Source organism: Rhinatrema bivittatum, chromosome 5 (genome assembly GCF_901001135.1).
Source record: "Rhinatrema bivittatum chromosome 5, aRhiBiv1.1, whole genome shotgun sequence".
In the NCBI taxonomy this organism is placed as follows: domain Eukaryota; kingdom Metazoa; phylum Chordata; class Amphibia; order Gymnophiona; family Rhinatrematidae; genus Rhinatrema; species Rhinatrema bivittatum.
Window position 1 is genome coordinate 201331926 of NC_042619.1, and position 20290 is coordinate 201352215.

General features: G+C 43.0%; 1 protein-coding gene across 1 annotated transcript in view; it reads right to left on the reverse strand.

The window, feature by feature from the left end:
• The window catches only part of IL1RAPL1 (interleukin 1 receptor accessory protein like 1), a 1713530-nt gene that overhangs the window by 1557719 nt on the left and 135521 nt on the right, over window positions 1–20290 (reverse strand). The gene's annotated exons all lie outside the window — the stretch shown is intronic.

A 20290-nucleotide genomic window follows, 5' to 3' on the forward strand; every position in this document is an offset into this window, starting at 1 on the left:
AACCGCTTTCAGCATATCAAATTCAAAAATGAATTTTCATCCATCTCACACATTAAAATCGGTGTTCCCCTGCTGTCTGCCCTGTCCTCTGTCCTGTTTAATATGTATCTTGCTCCTATTTGCAGAATTCTGTCTACCTTGACAGATTGCTATAATGTGTATGTATGCAGATGATATACAATTTGTTCTGCGATGTGCTCTTCTTGGCAGGACACCATTGAAAATCTCCATATTTGCTTTTCCAATGTTAAAGATTGGCTAAAACTTAATAATAAGCTTTCACTAAATATGTCCAAGGCTGAGTTTCTTGCTATCTATAGCCCATATTCGACCTTCACTGAAAACTCTCTCACTTGAAAGTTCTAATTTCCCAATCAAGACCCAAGTTAAAAGCCTTGGTGTGACCCTAGATAGTACTCGTTCCTTTCACCCTCAGGTTAAACAAGTCATTAGACAAGGATTCTTTAGACTACATGTTATTACTGGCCTCAAGAAACTATTACTAACTCCTAAATTCTGTATCGTGTTGCAAGCCTCAGTTTTCCCCATCATTGATTATTGTAACAGTTTATATGCTGGACTACTGCTTTCCACACTTCGACCATTGCAGCTCCTGCTTAATTCCTCAGCTCACTTAATTATAGGATTGAAGCATATTGACCATAACACTCCAATACTGATCAAGTTACACTGACTTTCTACTGGTGAAAGAATTAAATATAAAATTGTCATAACTTTTTAAATTAATTAATGACCACAGCTGTCCATGGGCGATTGTCATCTTAAAATTTTGTCAACCATCTAGAAGTTTATGTTCCTCTCAGCATGGGCTGTTAGATGTTCCATCTCCTAAAATCACAAGACTGCACATTACTCATGAGCACACTTTTTCAGTTGCCAGTCTTGACCTTTGGAACTCTTTCCCAATGGAGCTTCATCAGTGTGACTTGGTAAACAATTTTGGAAAATTTCATAAAAAGTTTTTTTTTAATTAGTATATTTTTAAGTATGTTTTGATTTTATTCACCTGTTTTATTCACCTGTTTTATTATAGGTTTGACTTTATTTTCATTATGACATTTTAATCCTCTTTTCTGTTATGTTTTATTATTGAATTTTATGTTTGTATCCTTTTACATCAGCTAGACCTATTTTAGTGTTAGGTGAGCCATAAATCTTAATAAATATAAATGTAAATGTAAATATATATTTAAAAAGGGCTCCGAGGTGATACAGGAAACTATAGACCGGTGAGCCTGACTTCAGTGCCAGGAAAAACCATGGAAAATGTTATAAAGAATAAAATCACAAAATATTTAGACAGACATGGTTTTATGGGACACAGCCAGCATGGATTTACCCAAGGGAAGTCTTGCCTAAGAAATCTCCTACATTTTTTTGAAGGGGTGAATAAACATGTGGATAAAGGTAAACTGATAGATGTAGTGTATTTGGATTTTCAGAAGGTATTTGACAAAGTCCCCCATGAGAGACTTCTAAGAAACCTAAAATGTCATGATTGCAAACTGGTTAAAAGACAGGAAACAGAGTAGGATTAAATGGTCTGTTTTCACAGTGGAAACAGGAAAACAGTGAAGTGCCTCAGGGATCTGTACTTTGACCAATGCTTTTTAATATATTTATACATGATCTGGAAAGGGATATGACAAGTGAGGTGATCAGATTTGTGGACGACACAAAATTATGCAGAATAGTTAAATCTCAAGTGGATTATGATAAATTGTAGGAGGACCTTATGAGACTGGAAGATTGGGCTTCTAAATGGCAGATAAAATTTAATATGGACAAGTGCAAGGTGATGCATATAGTGAAAAATAACCCGTGCTGTAGTTACACAATGTTAGGTTCGATCTTAGAAGTTACCACCCAGGAAAGAGATCTAGGTGTCATAGTGGATAATTGTTACGATCCCGGTCACTAGACTAGTGACCGGGAGCTTACCTCTCTCACCCGCGCTGCGAACCGCCGGGTTCGGGGCCCTCCACGCGGCTTGGCTGCGGCGTCTCCACGAGGGAGACGTCGCCGGAGACTCCTTCCCTCGGCGAGGGAACGCGCGCGCGCGCGAAGGGCAGCGTTTGTGCTGTCAGCACCCGGATGTGCTGACACGCCCCCCGTGACGTCAGACGCCGACCGGGGGATTTAAACCGGGCTCTTTCCTTACCCAAGTGCCTTGCAACGAGGTTCCTTCTTTGAAGAGCTAGTTGCCGTCGTTCCTGTTCCCCGCTGATTGCCTGCCTGCCTGCTTGATTCCTGCCTGGTTCCTGGATTCCTGCTTGTCTTCAGCCTGCCTTGATTCCGGTTTGTGACTCCGATTCCTGCTTGTCTTCAGCCTGCCTTGACTCCGGTCCGTGACTTCGATTCCTGCTTGTCTTCAGCCTGCCTTGACTCCGGTCCGTGACTCCGATTCCTGCTTGTCTTCAGCCTGCCTTGACCCCGGTCCGTGACTCCGATTCCTGCTTGTCCGCAGCCTGCCTAGACTCCGGTTCGTATTCCACTCCTGGGCTTCTCCGTCCTCGCCTAAGTCCCAGCGGTCCGGGTCCCTACGGGCTCCTCCCGGGGGGACCTCGGGCTTCCAGGGCGAAGACTCCTAAGTCCTAGCGACCCGGGCTCCCACAGCTCCTCTGGAGGAGTCACGGGTTTCCGGGTGAAGCTCCATCTGCCCAGTGGGAGTTCTGCCTCCCGACTGCCCCCTCGGGTCAGTCGGCCTAAGGATCCACTTCCGGATTTCGTCCTTCGTAACAATAATACATTGAAATTGTCTGCTCAGTGTGCAGTGGCAGTCAAAAAAGCAAACAGAATGTTAGAGAATATTAGGAAGGGAATGGCAAATTAAACAATGGATATTATAATGCCTCTGTGTCACTCCATGGTGAGACCACACCTTGAATACTTTGTGCAATTTTGGTCCTCACATCTCAAAAAAGATATAGTTGCACTGGAGAAAGTGCAGAGAAGGGGGACCAAAATGATAAGGGGCATGGAATGGCTCCCCTATGAGGAAAAGCTAAAGAAGTTAAGGCTGTTCAGTTTGGAAAAAAGACGACCGGGGGGGGGGGGGGGGGGGGGGGGGGGGGGGGGGGGGGATATGATAGAGATCTACAAAATCATGAAAGGAACAGGTTAATGTAAATTGATTATTTACTCTCTCAGATAATAGGACTAGGGGGCAATCCATGAAGTTAGCAAGTAGCTCATTTAAAACAAATCAAAGAAAATTCTTTTTCACTCAGCGCATAGTTAAGCTCTGGAATTCATTGCCAAAGGATGTGGTTTTGGCAGTTAGTATAACTGGGTTTAAAAAAGGTTTGGATAAGTTCCTAGAGGAAAAATCCATAAACTGCTATTAAGTAATAAGCAATAGTAGCTTGAGATCTATTTAATGTTTGGGTAATGGCCACTATTGGAAACAGGATGTTGGGCTAGATGGACTCTTGGTCTGACCCAGTATGGTATATCTTATGTTCTAATTCCAACAGCATGGAATCCTTGACCAAGTTACGGGGCTACAAGAGACTTGTTCTCCACATGGAAGCTCTGACATTGGCATGGACTTCTCCTCTGGTGGTTCAACTTCCTCCCAGACTGGCTTCTCCTCCCAAAAAAGTCCACAGCTTCCACCACTTCCACATTATCAGGGGGATCCCAAGGATTGTCACAGCTTTATAAATCAATGCCGTCTGCATTTTTGAGCTGCAGGCGGCTTTGTTCCCCACTGTGTGAACTACGGTAAACTATATTCTCTCTTTGCTGGGTGGCATGGCCCTACCTGGGCCTCTCCCTTGTGGGAGCAAGACGATCCTCTGCTCGAGCCTTCCTTGGTCAGTTCCGGCTCATATTAAAAGAACCAGGTCAAGCCTCATCTTTGGTAGCAGAGCTCCTACGGATTCGTCAAGGTTCGTGTACTGTCGGGGAGTATGTGATCCAATTACATGCTCTTGCCTCAGAGTTTCAATGGAGTGAAACATTGTTACTGCCATCTTCTGGCAAGGTCTTGCCAATCTAATAAAAGATGAGCTGACTGGTTTGGAGATTCACACTACCTTGGATACCCATTGGCCAACTGCATTGACTGGCGGTTCCAGGAATAAACCCAGGAGCTGAAAACTATCCCACAGTCCAGCTGGCACCCAGTTCCAAAAAACTTCCAGTACCACTGCCTGCTCTGGAATCCAGGGCCTTGAAGGAACCTAATCAGCTGAGCCCTGTCAAGTTCTTCACTGAGGAAAAACTTAAAAGAAGACAGCAGGGCCTGTGCCTGTATTGTGCTGGGGAAGGATACATGGCTTCTCAGTGTTCCAAGAAATTTTGAAACTTTTGTGCCAAAGGTTGATTAGGGAGGCAACCCTAGGCCACACGCTTTCCTCTCCTGTCTCTATCTCCATGGAATAGTTACTGGTTTCTAGAGAAGCATTCTCTGACTCAGGTGCTGGCGGGAACTTTATTGATAAGGCTCTGGTCTGACAATATAGGATCTCCACCATGCTTCTGGAACAGCCAGTAACCATTGCCTCAGTCTACAGGGATCCACTCCCTGGTCATCTCATTGAAGTGACCGTGCCACTCATCCTTCAGACCAGTGTTCTCCACAAGGAGACCACCACTTTTCATATCATACCTCGAGCCATGAACTCTATTATCCTGGGTCTAACCTGGCTTCAATGACACCAGCCAGTGATTGACTGGAACTCTTTAGATATGGCTCATTGGGGGTCCCTCTGCCTTACTAACTGTCTCTCCACTGTTCAGCCACCACCTGTTTTGACAGTGGCCAGTACCATACCTGGGATTCCAGTATGTGGCATATATGGATGTCTTTTCCAAACAATGGGTCGAAATCATGCCTCTGCATAGGACATTTGATTGTGCCATTAATTTACTACCAGGCAAGGTTCTGCCCAGAGGCCGAGTGTTCCCCTGTCCACCCCAGAGACATAGATCATGCGTGAATACATTAAGGAGAACCTGAACAGGAAATTTATTGCCTTTCTTCCTTGTCTGCCGGGGCAGGTCTTTCCTTTGTGAGCAAAAAGGATGGTTCCCTACGCCTCTGTATGGATTACAGGGACCTCAACTCCATCGAAGGAAAAAATGCTACCTGCTACCCTTGATTTCTGAGCTCTTCAATTGCCTGTGGGATACCCAAGTGTCAACCAAGTTGGATCTATGGGGAGCATACAACTTAATCAGCATTCGTGAGTGTGACAAATGGAAAATCACCTTTAATACATATGACGGTCACTACAAATATCTGGTGGTGCCCTTGAGTTGTATAATGTCCCCGCAGTATTCCAATTTGTGGGCTATTGATTGCACTCACATACCTATAAGGAGACCATAGGGAGATGAGGCCACCTACTGCAACCATAAGACCTTCCACACCTTCAATATGCAGGTAGTCTGTGATGTCAAGGGAATCCACTAACAATGCCTACATCCTCTCACAGTCAGGAATTCATGACCATTTCCAGGAAGGCTGCATCACTGAAGACTGGCTTCTAGGTAGGAATGCACTTATCACTACCGCCATACACCAACTAACCTATTCTTATTGTTTCCTTCACATGTAGGTGGATTGACAGCTTTGACACATAAGGACTGCTCTAACCTTGCACTGTGAACTACCTTGCTACCCAACCCTAAGGCATATCTAACTGATCTTTTTCTGCCTTCTTCCTTAGTGATAAAGAATATCCATCAAAACCTGGCTCAAGAACCCACTGACTATCCAACAGATAGATGTTTTATTTATTTATTTATTTATGTATTTTTAACTTTTCTATACTGACGTTCCTGTAAAAAATACATATCACATCGGTTTACAATACAACTTAAACGTTCGCTCAGGGCGATACAAGGAACAGAGGTGGCAATTAACAGTAAAACATGTCATAACTTAACATATCCTAACATGATAACTCAATGCAAATCATCTCAAAACAGATGAGATGATAGATGGATAAGAACAGCGGAACTGATGAGGTGGACTATGGTGTCCGATTGGAAAGTTTACTTGAGAAAGAGAGGTTGCAAGTGAGGGAAGGTTAAGTGTCCTGGAAGGCTTGGCTGAATAGCCATGTTTTAAGTTGGTTTTTTTTAATGCAGATGGGCAAAGTTCTTGTCTGAGGTCCGGGGGTAATGCATTCCATTGATGGGGTCCTGCCGTCGATATGGCGTGTTTTCTGAGGGATGTTTTAGCTTGGGGGGCATACAAGGTGTCTTTGTAGGCACTCCTGATTGGTCTAGAGCAGTGGTCCCCAAACCTGTCCTGGAGGGCCACCAGCCAGTCGGGTTTTTGGGATATCCACAATGAATATGCATGAGAGAAAATTTGCATGTTATGGAGGCAGTGCATGCAAATTTTCTCTCATGCATATTCATTGAGGATATCCCTAAAACCAGACTGGCTGGTGGCCCTCCAGGACAGGTTTGGGGACCACTGGTCTAGAGGAGGTATGAGGTCTTAGTTGAGTAGATGTGTGGAGCGATGTGAGGTTGTTTTTAGCTTTATGAATGATCGAGAGGACTTTGAAGAGGATCCTCTATTTGATCGGTAGCCAATGGAGGCTCTGTAGGATGGGGGTGATATGTTCCCTTTTTTTGGTATTGGTGAGGATCCTGGCTGCGGAGTTCTGAACCATTTGAAGGGGTTTTATGGAGTTGGCCGGGAGACCGAGAAGAAGGGAGTTGCAATAGTCCAATTTCGACATGATGATGGATTGCAGCACCAATCTGAAGTCCTGGAAGTGAAGTAGTGGTTTTAGGTTTTTGAGGACTTGCAGTTTGAAGAAGCACTCCTTAGTGGTGGTGTTCATAAACTTCTTTAGGTTAAGCTGTTTATCTAGGATTACACCTAAGTCTCTAACAAATGGAGAGTTATTAATAGTTGCGTTGGCTGATTGGGAAGAGGATGGCAAGATAGGATGCATAGCGAGATTGTCTTGAGAGATGATAAGAATCTCAGTCTTATTGGTATTCAAGACCAGGTTGAGAGTGGAAAGAAGGTGGTTAATTGCTTGAAGGCAGTTGTTCCAGTGGATGAAAGTTTTTTGTAGAGATTCTGTGATCGGGATGAGTATTTGGACTTCATCGGCGTACAGAAAATGGGATAGTTTTAGCTTTGTAAGTAGGTGGCAGAGTGGTAGAAGGTAGATGTTGAAGAGTGTGGGTGAAAGGGAGGATCCTTGGGGGACGCCCAGGTTGGAGCGGACGAGGTGGGGGGATTCTTTAGTGTTAATCCTGCCTTTGAAGCACCTGTTGGACAAGAATGATCTGAACCAACTCAGAGCAGATCCCTTGATGCCTACGTCTATTAATCTTTCTAAGAGAATTGCATGGTTCACCATATCAAAAATGGCAGATAGATCAAGTAGCGCAAGTAGGTAGGTTTGTCCTTTTTCCATGTTTATTAGGATAGTGTCCGCAAGGGATATAAGGAGAGTTTCTGTGCTAAGTGTCTTACGGAATCCATATTGAGAGGGGGAGAGAATGTTATGCTCTTCCAGGTATTCCGATAGCTGTTTGTTAACTATTTTTTCCATGATTTTAGCAATCATGGGAAGGTTAGCTATTGGGCGGAAGTTGGCTGGGTCCGTTGGAGACCAGTTAGGTGTTTTTAGAATGGATTTGAGAATGGCGAACTTTAGATGGTCTGGTACTACGCCTTGAGTTAAGGAGAGGTTGATGATTTCAGAAATTGGCTTTGAAATGGTGTTTGGGATGTTAAAGAGAAGGTTGGTCGGTATTGGGTCTGAGGGATGCGAGGCTGGTTTCATTTTTTTGAGGATACTTTCTATCTCCAGTGAAGATGTTGGTTTGAAAGCTTCGAGCATTGAGTTATGTTGTATCGAGGTGGGGAGGGCGAAGGAAGGGGGCATTGCGGGGGGCGTGGAGAGTGAGGCGGTAAGGTTGGATATTTTTCTCTCAAAGTATATTGATAGTTCTGTGGCTTTGTTGACTGCTGAATCATCTGGAATGATGAGGGGAGATGGTTTGGTGAGCGCTGAGACATATGCGAAAAGGGCTTTCGAGTCGAAGATGAAATGGTGGATTTTCTTAGCGAAGAAGTCTTTTTTCGTTCTGAGGATGGCGGTCCTATAAGCGTTAAGTAGAGATTTGTAGGCAGCTAATGATGCAGTGGACGGATTTTTTCGCCAACTATGTTCTTTCTTTCTAAGGTCTTGTTTGAGGGTCTTAAGATCTGGGGTGAACCAAGGATTTCTGTTAAGAGATGAGGGACATAGGACTTTGGTGGACGTAGGACAAGTTTGATCAGCAACTTTTGTGGTAACCTTAATCCAGGATGTGATGGCTGCATCTGCGTTTGAAAGGTCGAGATGTGAAAGTTCCTTGGAGAGATAGCTGTTGAGGTGGTCAGAAGAGCAGGGTTTTCTGAATTGTATTGTGGTTTTAAGAAAGGATTGGGGAGGATGATCCTTAATCTCAAACGCAGTGGAGATGATCCTGTGGTCTGACCATGGGACCGGTGAGCAATTAGGCTTGGAGGAGAGCGAGATGCCATCGTTGATGAAAGCCTAGATAGCTGAGCGAGGAGAGTAGAGTTTCGCAGTTATGAGATAGTGGGTAGGCATCCACGTGCAAGTTGAAGTCTCCCAAAATTACAGCTGGTTTGCTAGCATTGATGTGCTTCGCTATGAGTTCAATGATGGGAGAAGGGTTGGATTCCAGGGTTCCAGGGGGGATCGTATATTAAGCAGATTTGTAGGTGGTTTGACTTAAACAGGGCAGCTTCTATGTTGTGAGAGGAGTTGGTAAGTTGTAGGGTCCACCGGCAGCCCAGGCAGTCTTGAAGAGAACGGTTGGCCTACTCAAATGCATCTGGACTGACCTGGGGGGTGCCTTCTCTGCAACTCCCCAAAGGTCTGTGAGATCTTTCTAGTCTGCTGCATACTTCACAACCTGTCCAGAACCAGAGGCATGCCTCCTACAGAGGTATTAGAAGATGAAGATAAAGAGAAGGAGGAAAAAGAGCTGAGTCAGAAAGAATTGCAGGAGATACATCACCAGAATCAATGGCAAGCTATAGAGGAAAGGAACATCCTGATACAAAGAAGTTTAAGAAGGGGAACCTGCATTTATTTACATGGTGTGCTCAATATGATGACTAATATATTTTCATGAACTTAGTTTTTCCTTGGCCACCCTCTTTCTCAGGGTGGGTAAATTATGTTGCCTTTGATTGTCCAATTCTGGTACTCCTCCCCAGCAGTGTTCTGTTGCAATATGGCTTGTTCTCTTCACAGTTACTAAAGCTGTGTCTTTGGCAACCAGAACTGCTCCCTAGACCCATATCTAGCACCTTCAACTGCACCAGAAACTGTATAGAAAACATTCCCATGTTCCTAATGCTGGTCTGTGTGCCCTCAGCTGGACATAGGTTTTTTCAGAACTAGCCTGTTGGTTGTCAGCATTGTGGCAGTATGCAATGGATGTGCAACACTCCCCCACTTGGTGTGGTATCTTCGTTGAGTGGCAGCATAAGGTTGGTATCTTCTGAGAGGAGGCTCTGAGAATAGATTCCATTCCAAGCAGCCGTAGACTATACGGAGAGTGAACATAATGTAGCAGTTCAGGATTAAATTGTCATCTACTGTGGGGGTCCTGGATGGAAGGAATACCTGTCCCAAAGACCTTACCAGTGTAATGGGTCTGGAGGTAACAAGACAAAAGGATATTGTTGATTCTGAGTGAATATAGAGACTATGGCTAAACTAAATAGAAAAGTTTCTTGGTTAGACAATCAGTTATAACTCTGCATTAAATAAAGCTTAATTTTTTCAATGATAGGCCTGGTGAGCCGAGTGTTTAATGGCAGAAAATGTCATTGGAGAAGGAAACGTCTCTGTGCTTACCAGTACATTAGACCAAATACATTATTCTGCTTTCCCCCATATCCAGGACTCCAGGAAGGTCATGAGGCCTGGGGTGCTACATGGCCCTCCCTGAATGCCCAAGTACTCAGAACCTTCACTGGACAAGGAGCACATATAAAAATGTATGGTACACAACATATGCAAAATCTATACATACATACATGCACTTTATCTGGTGCCTAGAAAAATACTCACCTTGCTGGCCTTTACATTGAGTGGTGTCCAAGTGGCCAATCTCTCCCATAGCTGCATCCAAAAAGGTTCTTGGCCCCAGCCATTCTGCTGTGATGAAGGTGTCCTGGCTGTCAGGTCTTCTCAGCTCTCATCTTGGCCTGCATCACCTTGACGAGACAGAGGTTCTGCCATTTGTGGCTCAGGTTTTTCAAACTGTGGTTGTTGTGATAGACCACATTCAGACTGTAGTGGATCTTCTTCCACAGATGATCCTTTCCATATGAGCCCACTCTTCTAGACTAGTGCATTATAGGAGATGCTAGACCTTCATGACCAGATGCATTAGAAGGTCCATCTTCCTTGAGAGGAAGTTAGGCTTCCTCACTAGTGCTCTACTCTGTTGACACATGGTGCAAGTAGGAAGACATGAACTGGTAGCCAGCCCGGCCTATATACCCACATAAATGGACAAATTGCACATATATGCACATGTAAAGATGCAGGGTATCGCAAGTAAATATTACATACTAGCTGTACCCGGCTACGCGTTGCTGTGGCTCAGTCTGGTTAAATGGAAAAGAAAGAATAGAGAAAGCGCACATTTCTAATATGTTTAATTTCACAATGCTTGTGGGTATACAGTATTTTTTGTTGTTCCATTATCTGTGCAGATATAGAGATTGCCTGGTTTGCTGACTCTAGAATACACAACATATAATTGTCCATGTGAGAAGCAATCCATGTCTAGATGTAAACTGCATAATTCTAGAAATGAAAAAGAATGAAAAAAGAAAAAACATAAACTATACTCACTAAATGAACGGTATGGTAAACAACGCAGCTCAATTCCAATGCAATGTCACACGAAAAAATTAAATCAAAATGAAAATAAATCGAAATCTATGAAAATTCAATTTAACAATGCAATCGGAAACATTGAAATGGAATCGTAAAATATTTAGTACAAGCCGTTAAGCCCATTAAAATGGGTGAGATTTTTGTCCCCTCTCCTACGTCTTTGCTCTGCTCTGCTTCTCCCCCACCCCCCCCAGAACACGAAGGGCCAGAGGCAGCGGCGGTGGTAGGAGCTGCAGCAGTGGCCGAGGGAGATCTCGTGAGGCGTAATGGTCCTGCCATCCCAACTCCCTCCCCCCTTCCCCGGTGGCAGAGGAACAGGCTCAGACCCCTTTCACTCTATCCTTACAGGCCCCAACTCCTTTGCTCTCCCATTCCCCTTTACACTCAGCCCCTTCCACTCTAACCTATAAGTAGAGAGCTGGGGGGGGGGGGGGTAGAGAATCTCTCTCTCATACAGCTCCCTACATAGGTTTCCTCTCTCTCTCACTTGCACATACACACTCCCTCTGTCCCTCACACATGCACACCCAATCCCTCTCACACACACATACACAATCCCTCACGTAGTCTCCCTCTCTCTCTGACACTCACACTCGCCTTCAGCGCACATTACCACACTTCTCTGTCACACAGTTAAAACGGGCGAGATTTTTGTCCCCTCTCCACCTAAGTCTTTGCTCTGTACTCGCAAGAGCTTGCAAAGTTCCCACGCCTGTTGTGTCTGGGAGAGTGAGGAAAACACTCCGTCCCATCCCCCTCGCAAAGGGCAGGCGGCAGGCACTGCAACAGATTTGGGACACGTTGCCTAACTTACTTTGCTCTTTCTGGGAGACCTGTGCCTTTAAGAAATCTGATCGGGGGCTTGAGAGGGAGGAGGGAGCAGGGCTCTGGCTTTCACTTTCATCACGGTGCTTTGCTGGGAGTGGGGGTGGAGCGATGCCCATGTAAACTCTTCCCGTGGTGGCTGAGACCCATGGGCGGGTTGACAGCACTGCCTTCCCCCTCCCCCCCCCCACAGTTGCAGGATATTTACTTGGCTTCTCCTTATCTGTGGGACTCAGGGGGCGGGGGAGGGCGAGCTGTTCTCTGTTCAGCTCTTTGCGCTTTGGCTGCTGCAGGCTGCAGCTGCTTGTGATGTTTTCACAGCCACTTTCTACTGCATTTGCTCTGCTCCAGCCATCCCAACTCCCTCCCCCCCTTCCCCGGCGGTGGACGGACTGGCTTGGTGACTCTTCTATCCTTTCTTCCTCCTGTGTGTAACTGTCCGGCAGTCCCTACTCCCTCCCCCTTCCCCAGCGGCGGAGGAACGTGCTGAGCCATTTCTCGAAGCATCGACTCGTCTGCCCTTTCCTCCTCCCCTCTGTGACACCCAGCACGTAGCGCAGTGCTCTATGGTCAGCACATGCGCAGTAGAGCTGCTCTCTACTGCACATTTGCAGGCCGTCGGTGAGAGTCTATTTATATTGTAGATAGCGTGTGTTGCTTTTACGTCCAACAGATGGCGCTGTTTTTCCAAAAAAGCATGTTTTTACCTGTCACAGGTGTGACATCTATATAATATAGGTATATAAAAACATGCGTGTATTCGAATGCAATATTGTGTCAAAATTTCACAGCAATTGGTGAAGAACTTTCGGAGATTTAAGATTTTGAACAAACGAACATTTACATTTTTATTTGTATAGATATAAAGAAAAATATACATGCGTTTGTTATTGCCAGCATAAATACATGTAACAAAGTTTTCCTCTCCATATAGAACATCACTCTTGTTTTTCTACTTTCTATCTCTTATATCTGCAACTCCACCTTAATAATGGTTTATGGACCTTTCCTTCAGGAATATGTCCAAATTGCTTTTAAATGCAGCTACACTAATAGCTTTCACCACATGCTCTTATTAGTTTTAAATGCATTAACTAGTAACTTCATTGTGAGTTCGTTAATCATTGTACTTTTTGGAAGAGTAAACAACTAATTAACATTTATTCATTCCATTCCACTCATTATTTTATAAACCTCTATCATATCTCCCCTCAGCCTCTTCTCCAAACTGAAGAATCCTAACCTCTTTAGCCTTTCCTCATAGGGGGATTGTTCCAACCCCTTTATCATTTTGGTCATCCTTCTCTGTACCTTTTCTAATTCTACTATATCATTTTTATTTATTTATTTATTTATTTATTTATGTATTTAAAAACTTTTCTATACAGTCACTAAGTTATATACCATCGCAACGGTTTACAAATAGGCACATAGACTAAGGTAAGTAAATGTAGGTTATCGTACATTCTAACAGGTGCCAATAAAGTTCGGTTACAATTTCATAAATAAAATCATTAATAAAATGAGATGTGGTGACCAGAACTGAACACAATACTCAAGTTGAGGTCACACCATAGAGCTATACAGAGGCTTTAGGATATTCTCTATTTTATTTTCCATTCCTTTCCTAATAATCTCTGGCATTGTATTTGCTTTCTTGGCTGCTGCTGCTGCTGCACACTGAGCAGAAGATTTCAACATATTATCAATGCCTAGATCCTTTTCCTGAACTAATGTGGAACCCTGTATTGTGTAGTTATAATTTGGGTTACTTTTCCCTAAGTGCATCATTTTGCATTTGTTCACATTAAATTTAATTTGCCATTTGTATGCCCACTCTTCCAGTTTTGCAAGGTACTCTCGCAATTTCTCACAATCCTCTTGTGATTGAACATTTTGATTTATCAGCAAATTTGATCACCTCACTTGTTCTCATTTCCAGGTCATTTACAAATATATTAAAATGCAGTGGTAACAGAATAGAACCCTGGGGCACTTCATTATTACCATTTAGCCCTATTCTCTGTTTTCTATCTTTTAACAGCTGTTTCTCTTTCCAGACACACCTATTGACTCTTGCCCTACCTGTAGGCCACTTTTGGGGTTTCCCTGGTCACTTCCCCTCTGCACACCCTAACCTGCCCCCATCCCCTCCCTCCAGTGAAACCCCATGCATACACTAAACCACTCCCACCCCCATCTCCACACTCCATATCCCCCCTAGTGATCTCCTTGCACACCCTAACCTGCCCCCCTTGGGTTTGACAGCTGCTAGTTTTGGATTGAATACATTGCCACCCTTAACATAAGGCTTGGGGGCAACCTGCACAGAGCGTCAGTGATTACCATAAAAAACTTGCTGGGCAGACTAAATGGACCATTTGGTCTTTCTCTGCTGTCATTAGTATGTTACCTGCTATTTACTTACCTCATGTAGGTATGATGCCCGGTGGTTAAACTGGTGCTGTAAGCCTTTCTATGTTTGCCTGTCTCACAGATGGGGAATAGCATCCTCTCCTTTTCCACCACTACGGATGCCAAGTTGTCAAAGTACCTGGTGGTGAAGCCCAGCTGCCTCACTGGTGGTGGCATGGCTGAATAAACCCACCCTGGGAGAACTGGAAGTTGTGCATCACAGAAGTGAGCAAATGCATGTGCAATTTTATTTCATCTCTGTTTGTCCCCACTCACTATTTTGGTTCAAAGCCTTGGCTTTGTAAGCTATCTGTATGCAGATGATGTTCAAATTGTTGTTAGTTTTGTCTCATGTTCCCTCAGATCTTTATCAGAATTTAATACCTGTCTAACTAAAGCAGTTATTAAATTCTGTAAAATTCAAAGTCAACCCAGGCAAATCAGAAGCCTTACGGTTTTCTAGGAACACAGATGTTTTGCATCTTTTGCTCCAATGAAGGGTGGGATTTCGATTTGTCTTAAACAAACCAAAACCACATTGGGTATTAAATTTGATCCTTTTTTGGAATTTGATTATCAAATCTCTACTCTGGTTGAGAGCTCTTATTACTATCTATGGTTCATTCACCGCCTAAAACCTTTTTTGGACACTCATGATATAAGGACATTAGCTTGTACGTTAATCTTTAATAGGTTAGATTATGGTAACTTGCTTTATTGTGGTCTATTTTCTAGTCTAACCCACTGCTTACAGCCAGTCCAGAATACAGTTGCCAGGCTTATTATTATTCTGCACATTTGCCTGTTTGATTTGATTGATTGCGTGCAGTAGTGCTCCCTCTTTGTTTTTTAAAGGTAAGTTTGACCATGGCACCCCACCCTTGAAGCAACTTCATTTGTTACCAGTTGCCTTGCAGATCCAGTTTAAAATTGGCTGTTTAACATTCAAAGCTCATTGTTGGGAGCTTCCAGCTTATCTTTCTAATCTTTTAATTGCTTATGATCCTGGATGCATCCTCTGCTCTTCCCAGCAGGAGTTACTAAGGGTTCCCTCCTCTAAAGAAATTAGATTAGAGACCACTAGGGATAAAACATTTTAGTGTCTGACTCCATTTTATGGAAATCCCTTCCTCTTGATTTACCTACCAATTGAGAGAGATTTTGCTAAATTTAAGAAAACCATAAAAACCACTCTTTTACAAAGCATTTGAAAACCGACATCAGCTTTTTAAAAAATCTTATTTGTCACTGCATTAACATTTTTTGCTTGGAGAGAGATTTTACCAGTTTTAGAATAATCTTAGACCTTTCTCATTTACAAAGTATTCGATTACCGAGATTAGCTTCTTCTTAATTTATTGCCTGTTGCAAGAACATTTTCTGTTATTGTCATTTTAATTACTTTTAATTTGTGTCTTAATTTAATACTCATGATCTTTTTAAGTTTATTGTTATATTTGCTTATTTCAACTATTTTTATGATTGAATTGATGCTATTCTCTGATTGTTCTTGATTGTTTTGCTATTGTTTTTATGATTGTATTATACTGCGATTGTATATACATTGTATTCATTGCTTATGATTGTATTTATATTGTATTTTTATTGTACATCACCATGATTTTATTTTTAGAAAGGTGATTTATAAAATAAAACTACCAAACAACTTCCATGCACAACACACATATTAAAGTTAAATGTAATTTATATTATGCACACAATATAAAATTCATATGCATGAATATGGGCTACCATGCAATTCTTTTAAAGTTTTAGGTTTTAAAGTTTAAGGTTCAAACAACAACATAATTATAAAAAATTAATATCTTGAGAAACACTTGAATATCCTGCAAAATACCCAACAGTCAATGTTTGCACAGAAAAGCCTGTTGAAACAAAAAGGACTTTAAAGCCTTCTTAAAAGACAGTGTATGGCGTTTGGGAGACTTTTGTTCCAAAACACAGGGCCTGCAATTGAAAAAGCCCCATCACTGGTCTCAGCAAGATGGGTGAACCAAATAAAAGATATTTTAATAAACCATGTGCGAGAATCTAAGAGCTCAGATGGGTCTGTAAATACAAAGCATAGTGCTGACCCAAACAGAGTATTTAAACAGAAAAGTTTATGGACTAACATCACCAAATTATATTTGATTCTCCACTGGACTGGTGATCAGTAGAGAGAACTATGCACAGGTATAATATGTTCTTGAATTGACTTACCAGTTAAAATACAGTGCACCCTAATTGCTAAAAGGAAGAGAGATTAGTAGCATTCCCTATTAGTAAATAATAGGTTGCATTGTTCCCTAAAAAAACAACAACAAATAAATAAAATAAAAACCCTGAAAATAAAAAAGGAAGAAAAAAATACAAAATACAAAAAAAGGAAGCAAACACAAAAAAGAAATTAGTGTGCATGCATATCCTTTATATTACCCTGCATGAGACACTAGTGAAACCCTACCTCTGGGAACAGTTATGGAGGCTGTATCTGTATAAGGATATGGAGAAGATGGAAGCAGTTAAGAGAAGGGGCCTGCAACACAAACCCTACACCCCTAGAGGATTAATTTAGGTACCCTTTTGCATGGGTAAAGCTACCTAGGCTAGTCCTATCCAAGTAACTGGATTTTTTCATTCACCACAAAGTATACATGGATTTTTTATAATGTGTATACTTTTGAGATGCTCCATGGCCTTTTTGGGGCATGGTTGATAAATGGCAATCTTTCCACCATCATTTACTGATTAAGGGTATCCATGTACTTTTAGCTGCATAGCAAGTCAACATTCAAACACAATGTACATGGATTTGCAAATCAGCTGTGTTTGTGCAGGCTAAAAACTGTACATATGTTTACAGATAGGCATCAATTAAAAATCCTATCCCTACTCACTAGATGAAAGAAGGAAAGCAAAGGTAGAGAAATATTCAAATGTATGACAGGTCTCAAGAAATTATAGGAAAGAAAAAATTTCCATAGAAAAGGAATTTCAAGTGGTCATCATATGGCAGATTTCTGGAATAATCTAGAAGCAGAGGAGGTAGAAACATTGTTTAGCCATGCATGGGACAGATATTGAGGACAGTGTGGTAAAAACAAGATTAAGGGTCTGCAGGTATTGTAAGCAATTCACCCTTAACTTGACAAAAGAGTCAAGACAACAGGTGGTGATGAGGAAAAATCTTGAGTCAGAGAAAAGAAGCACAACTTAGTGACACCACAGGCCAGAGGGTGTGGCCACCACAGGCCTAAATCCATCACTGTGGTGGCCACAGTGATGGATTTAGGAATATGCTGCCCCTAGGCACTGTTGGTGCAGGCACCCCACCCCTGCCCCTCCCCAGACAAGTGACAAAAGAGCAGAAGGTCTAAAGCACAACCTTCTTTCCTCCAGGCTCCTCTCCTACCCTGGTCCCTGAGTGATGGAAGGACTGGGGCTGGTTTAAGGAGCAGAATGGCTTTTCTTTGCTCCCTGCTCCTCTCCTCCAGGGCAGGACGGGAGGGGCTGGAATAGAGTAGAGCTGTTTTTTCTTTGCTCTGTTCCTTCCAGCCTCATCCACAAACTCCGATGGGAGGGGAGGGGCTGGAGCAGGAAGCAGAAGACCGTTCTCTGCTGATTAAGCATAGCTGGTAGGTAGCAAATCTTCGACTGGCTTGCCGCCTGCCCAAAAGTTTCCTGCCCCAAGCACAGGCCTAGTGTGCCTATTGGAAAATCCAGGTCAGGATAGCCAGGTACTGTCCAGTGAGGCCATGGGAGCTTTTGCGGTCAGACGTTCAGCCAACAGCCTCACTAATTTTGGTAGCTGTTTATATTATTACAATGCTTGGCAGTAAGACATGGGTGGGGAAAGGGGACTGGGAGTGGTATTAGATATGAGAACTTGCATGCTCATCTACCCAGGATGGTAGAGATGCAAGGAAGACGACGACAACAAGAAGTGATTTGGATAAAGAGCGATATCCTACGAGCTTCTACGGCTGTCATCTGGGATGCATCCTTAGAAATGTCTGGGCAGACTGAGTGGGTTAACCAGCTTTTATCTGCTATCATTTACTGTGCCGCTATGGGACAATTCATACAAAAGTGCCAAGTCACACATCAGCAATTTTTTCTCTGTAATATTTTCCAGCACAAATGACCCAGGCAATAACATTATCAGATTCCCTTACTTCAGAAATTTGGCAACTTACTATTAAGCAACAAATAAAGACAGTGCTGCACAATGTCTATTATGGAACAAAATGATATTACATTTGCGACTGCTATAGGAAGCCATATTTCCATTCAATACCACGCAAGTGGCACAGTCACTCCTTAGAGACTGTTTTAAATTAATTTATTAGCCAAATGTTAGTGCAGCACATTCTAAGTGCTATTCTCACCTTGTGTTCCCCCATGTGATCTGTATCAACCAGTGCACTTCATCACTTCATTTTCACTTTCACGGTAACAGTAACTATTTAACATCACAGCTTCACCATAATTAATGAACCTGAGAATTAATTTTCTTAGTAGTTCAGATTCCTGTTTTAGGAAGAACAGCAGCATGAAGTGCCATGTGAAACGTTAAACATATTTTTACCACATTCTAGTGTCATATTGAGGAGCTGTGACGTGTAACTAAATCAGAAATTATCAGTTTGGAGATTATGTTCAGGGCTGGAACCCCAGCCATACTGCAAGTGCCATGGGCTCAGTCCCCAGGCTCAGGATCCTAAGGACACAGTCATGGTGTTAGCTCACGGCCTAACTCAGGATCCGTGATTGCAGGGCTCTGAAAGGAGCCCTGGTACCTCGACGCTGGGCCAGGTCAGCGCCAGGTTCTTCCCGTGCTGTTTGCCATTGACTCATCAGTGAGGCAGGAGTAACCGATCTTGCCCTGTGAAGGAGGGATGGAGTGTGTGTGTGTGTGGGGGGGGGGGGGGGGGTTGTTGTTGTTTTCAATTTTTCCAGTAGTGATGGCCTTTTTTTTTTTTTTTTTTAATGATACAAAAATAAACCAAATTCTGTTCATTTTTATTTTGCTTTAAAATTGAAAATGAAATGAAACAAATTCCTTTTTTGTTTCCAACAAATGCGTATTCCTAGTTCAATGTGTGTGTGTGTGTGTGTGTGTGTGCAGGCGGAGGAAAGCAGGAGGGAGAAATATAGAGTAAGGGAAAAATTCCCTGCATAAAGGCAGATGAAGGGTCCTGGTGTCCCATCCCAGCCCAGGTTTCCGCTGAGATGAAAGTACAAAGGGGAAGGAAGTAAGGAAGAAAACAAGAACAGTGTAAGTTGATGTAAACACCGCTGAGACAGCTCCTCACTTTATTTTGTGATTTCATCGAGAGACTGATTCTCTACTGAATGCTAACGTGGAGCAGCCTTCATTCCATTCCAAGAAACCCGGAGTCGGTTCCATCCATTTCTGACGCCATCTCCTGTTGGCGCGACAGCCGCCTGTACCGAGCTTGGACGATGCTAATTGGAAGCCCAGGCACCCAGCGCGGCAGTCGTACTCTAACACCCCGTCACAAAGGTAAAGCAGGCGCCTCGGTTTTTTTCACTCACTCTTCTTTTCCCAGGTGCGAAGTCGATGATTTTTCCATTACGCCCAGCCCAAAAGGGGGAGACAAACAAAAGTGAGGCGCGACGTGGAGATAAATGCAAATGCTCTTACCTAAAGTGTACATTATTAGTCTGCTCAGAAGCAGAAGGTTAATGCACGTGTCAAAATCCTAAAGGATGCTTACAGGGCTGGGAGGGCAGAGGGACCCAGGGAGGCCTGGGGGGAGGAGGGGGAGCCTTCAAATTTTAAATGCCAGCGGAGCAGATTTTTTTTTTTTTTCTATTTTCAGATTTTAAGAAAATAAATCCAGGCTTTTCATACTGTTTTTCATTTCACTAGAAAATGAATACACATCCCTAATTCCTGTTGATAGGACGTACATGTGATGTTGTACTTAGAGTGGTTTTGTAAGGCTAATGCAGTGTGAGATATTTCCACTAGGTGGAGTGAGAATGCTTCCAACTGTATCTCTGCATAGGGCCCATAAGGGAAGGGGAAGCAAAGTGAGGTTTGGGAACAATTAAGCCTGAGGCAGTAAGATCAGGTA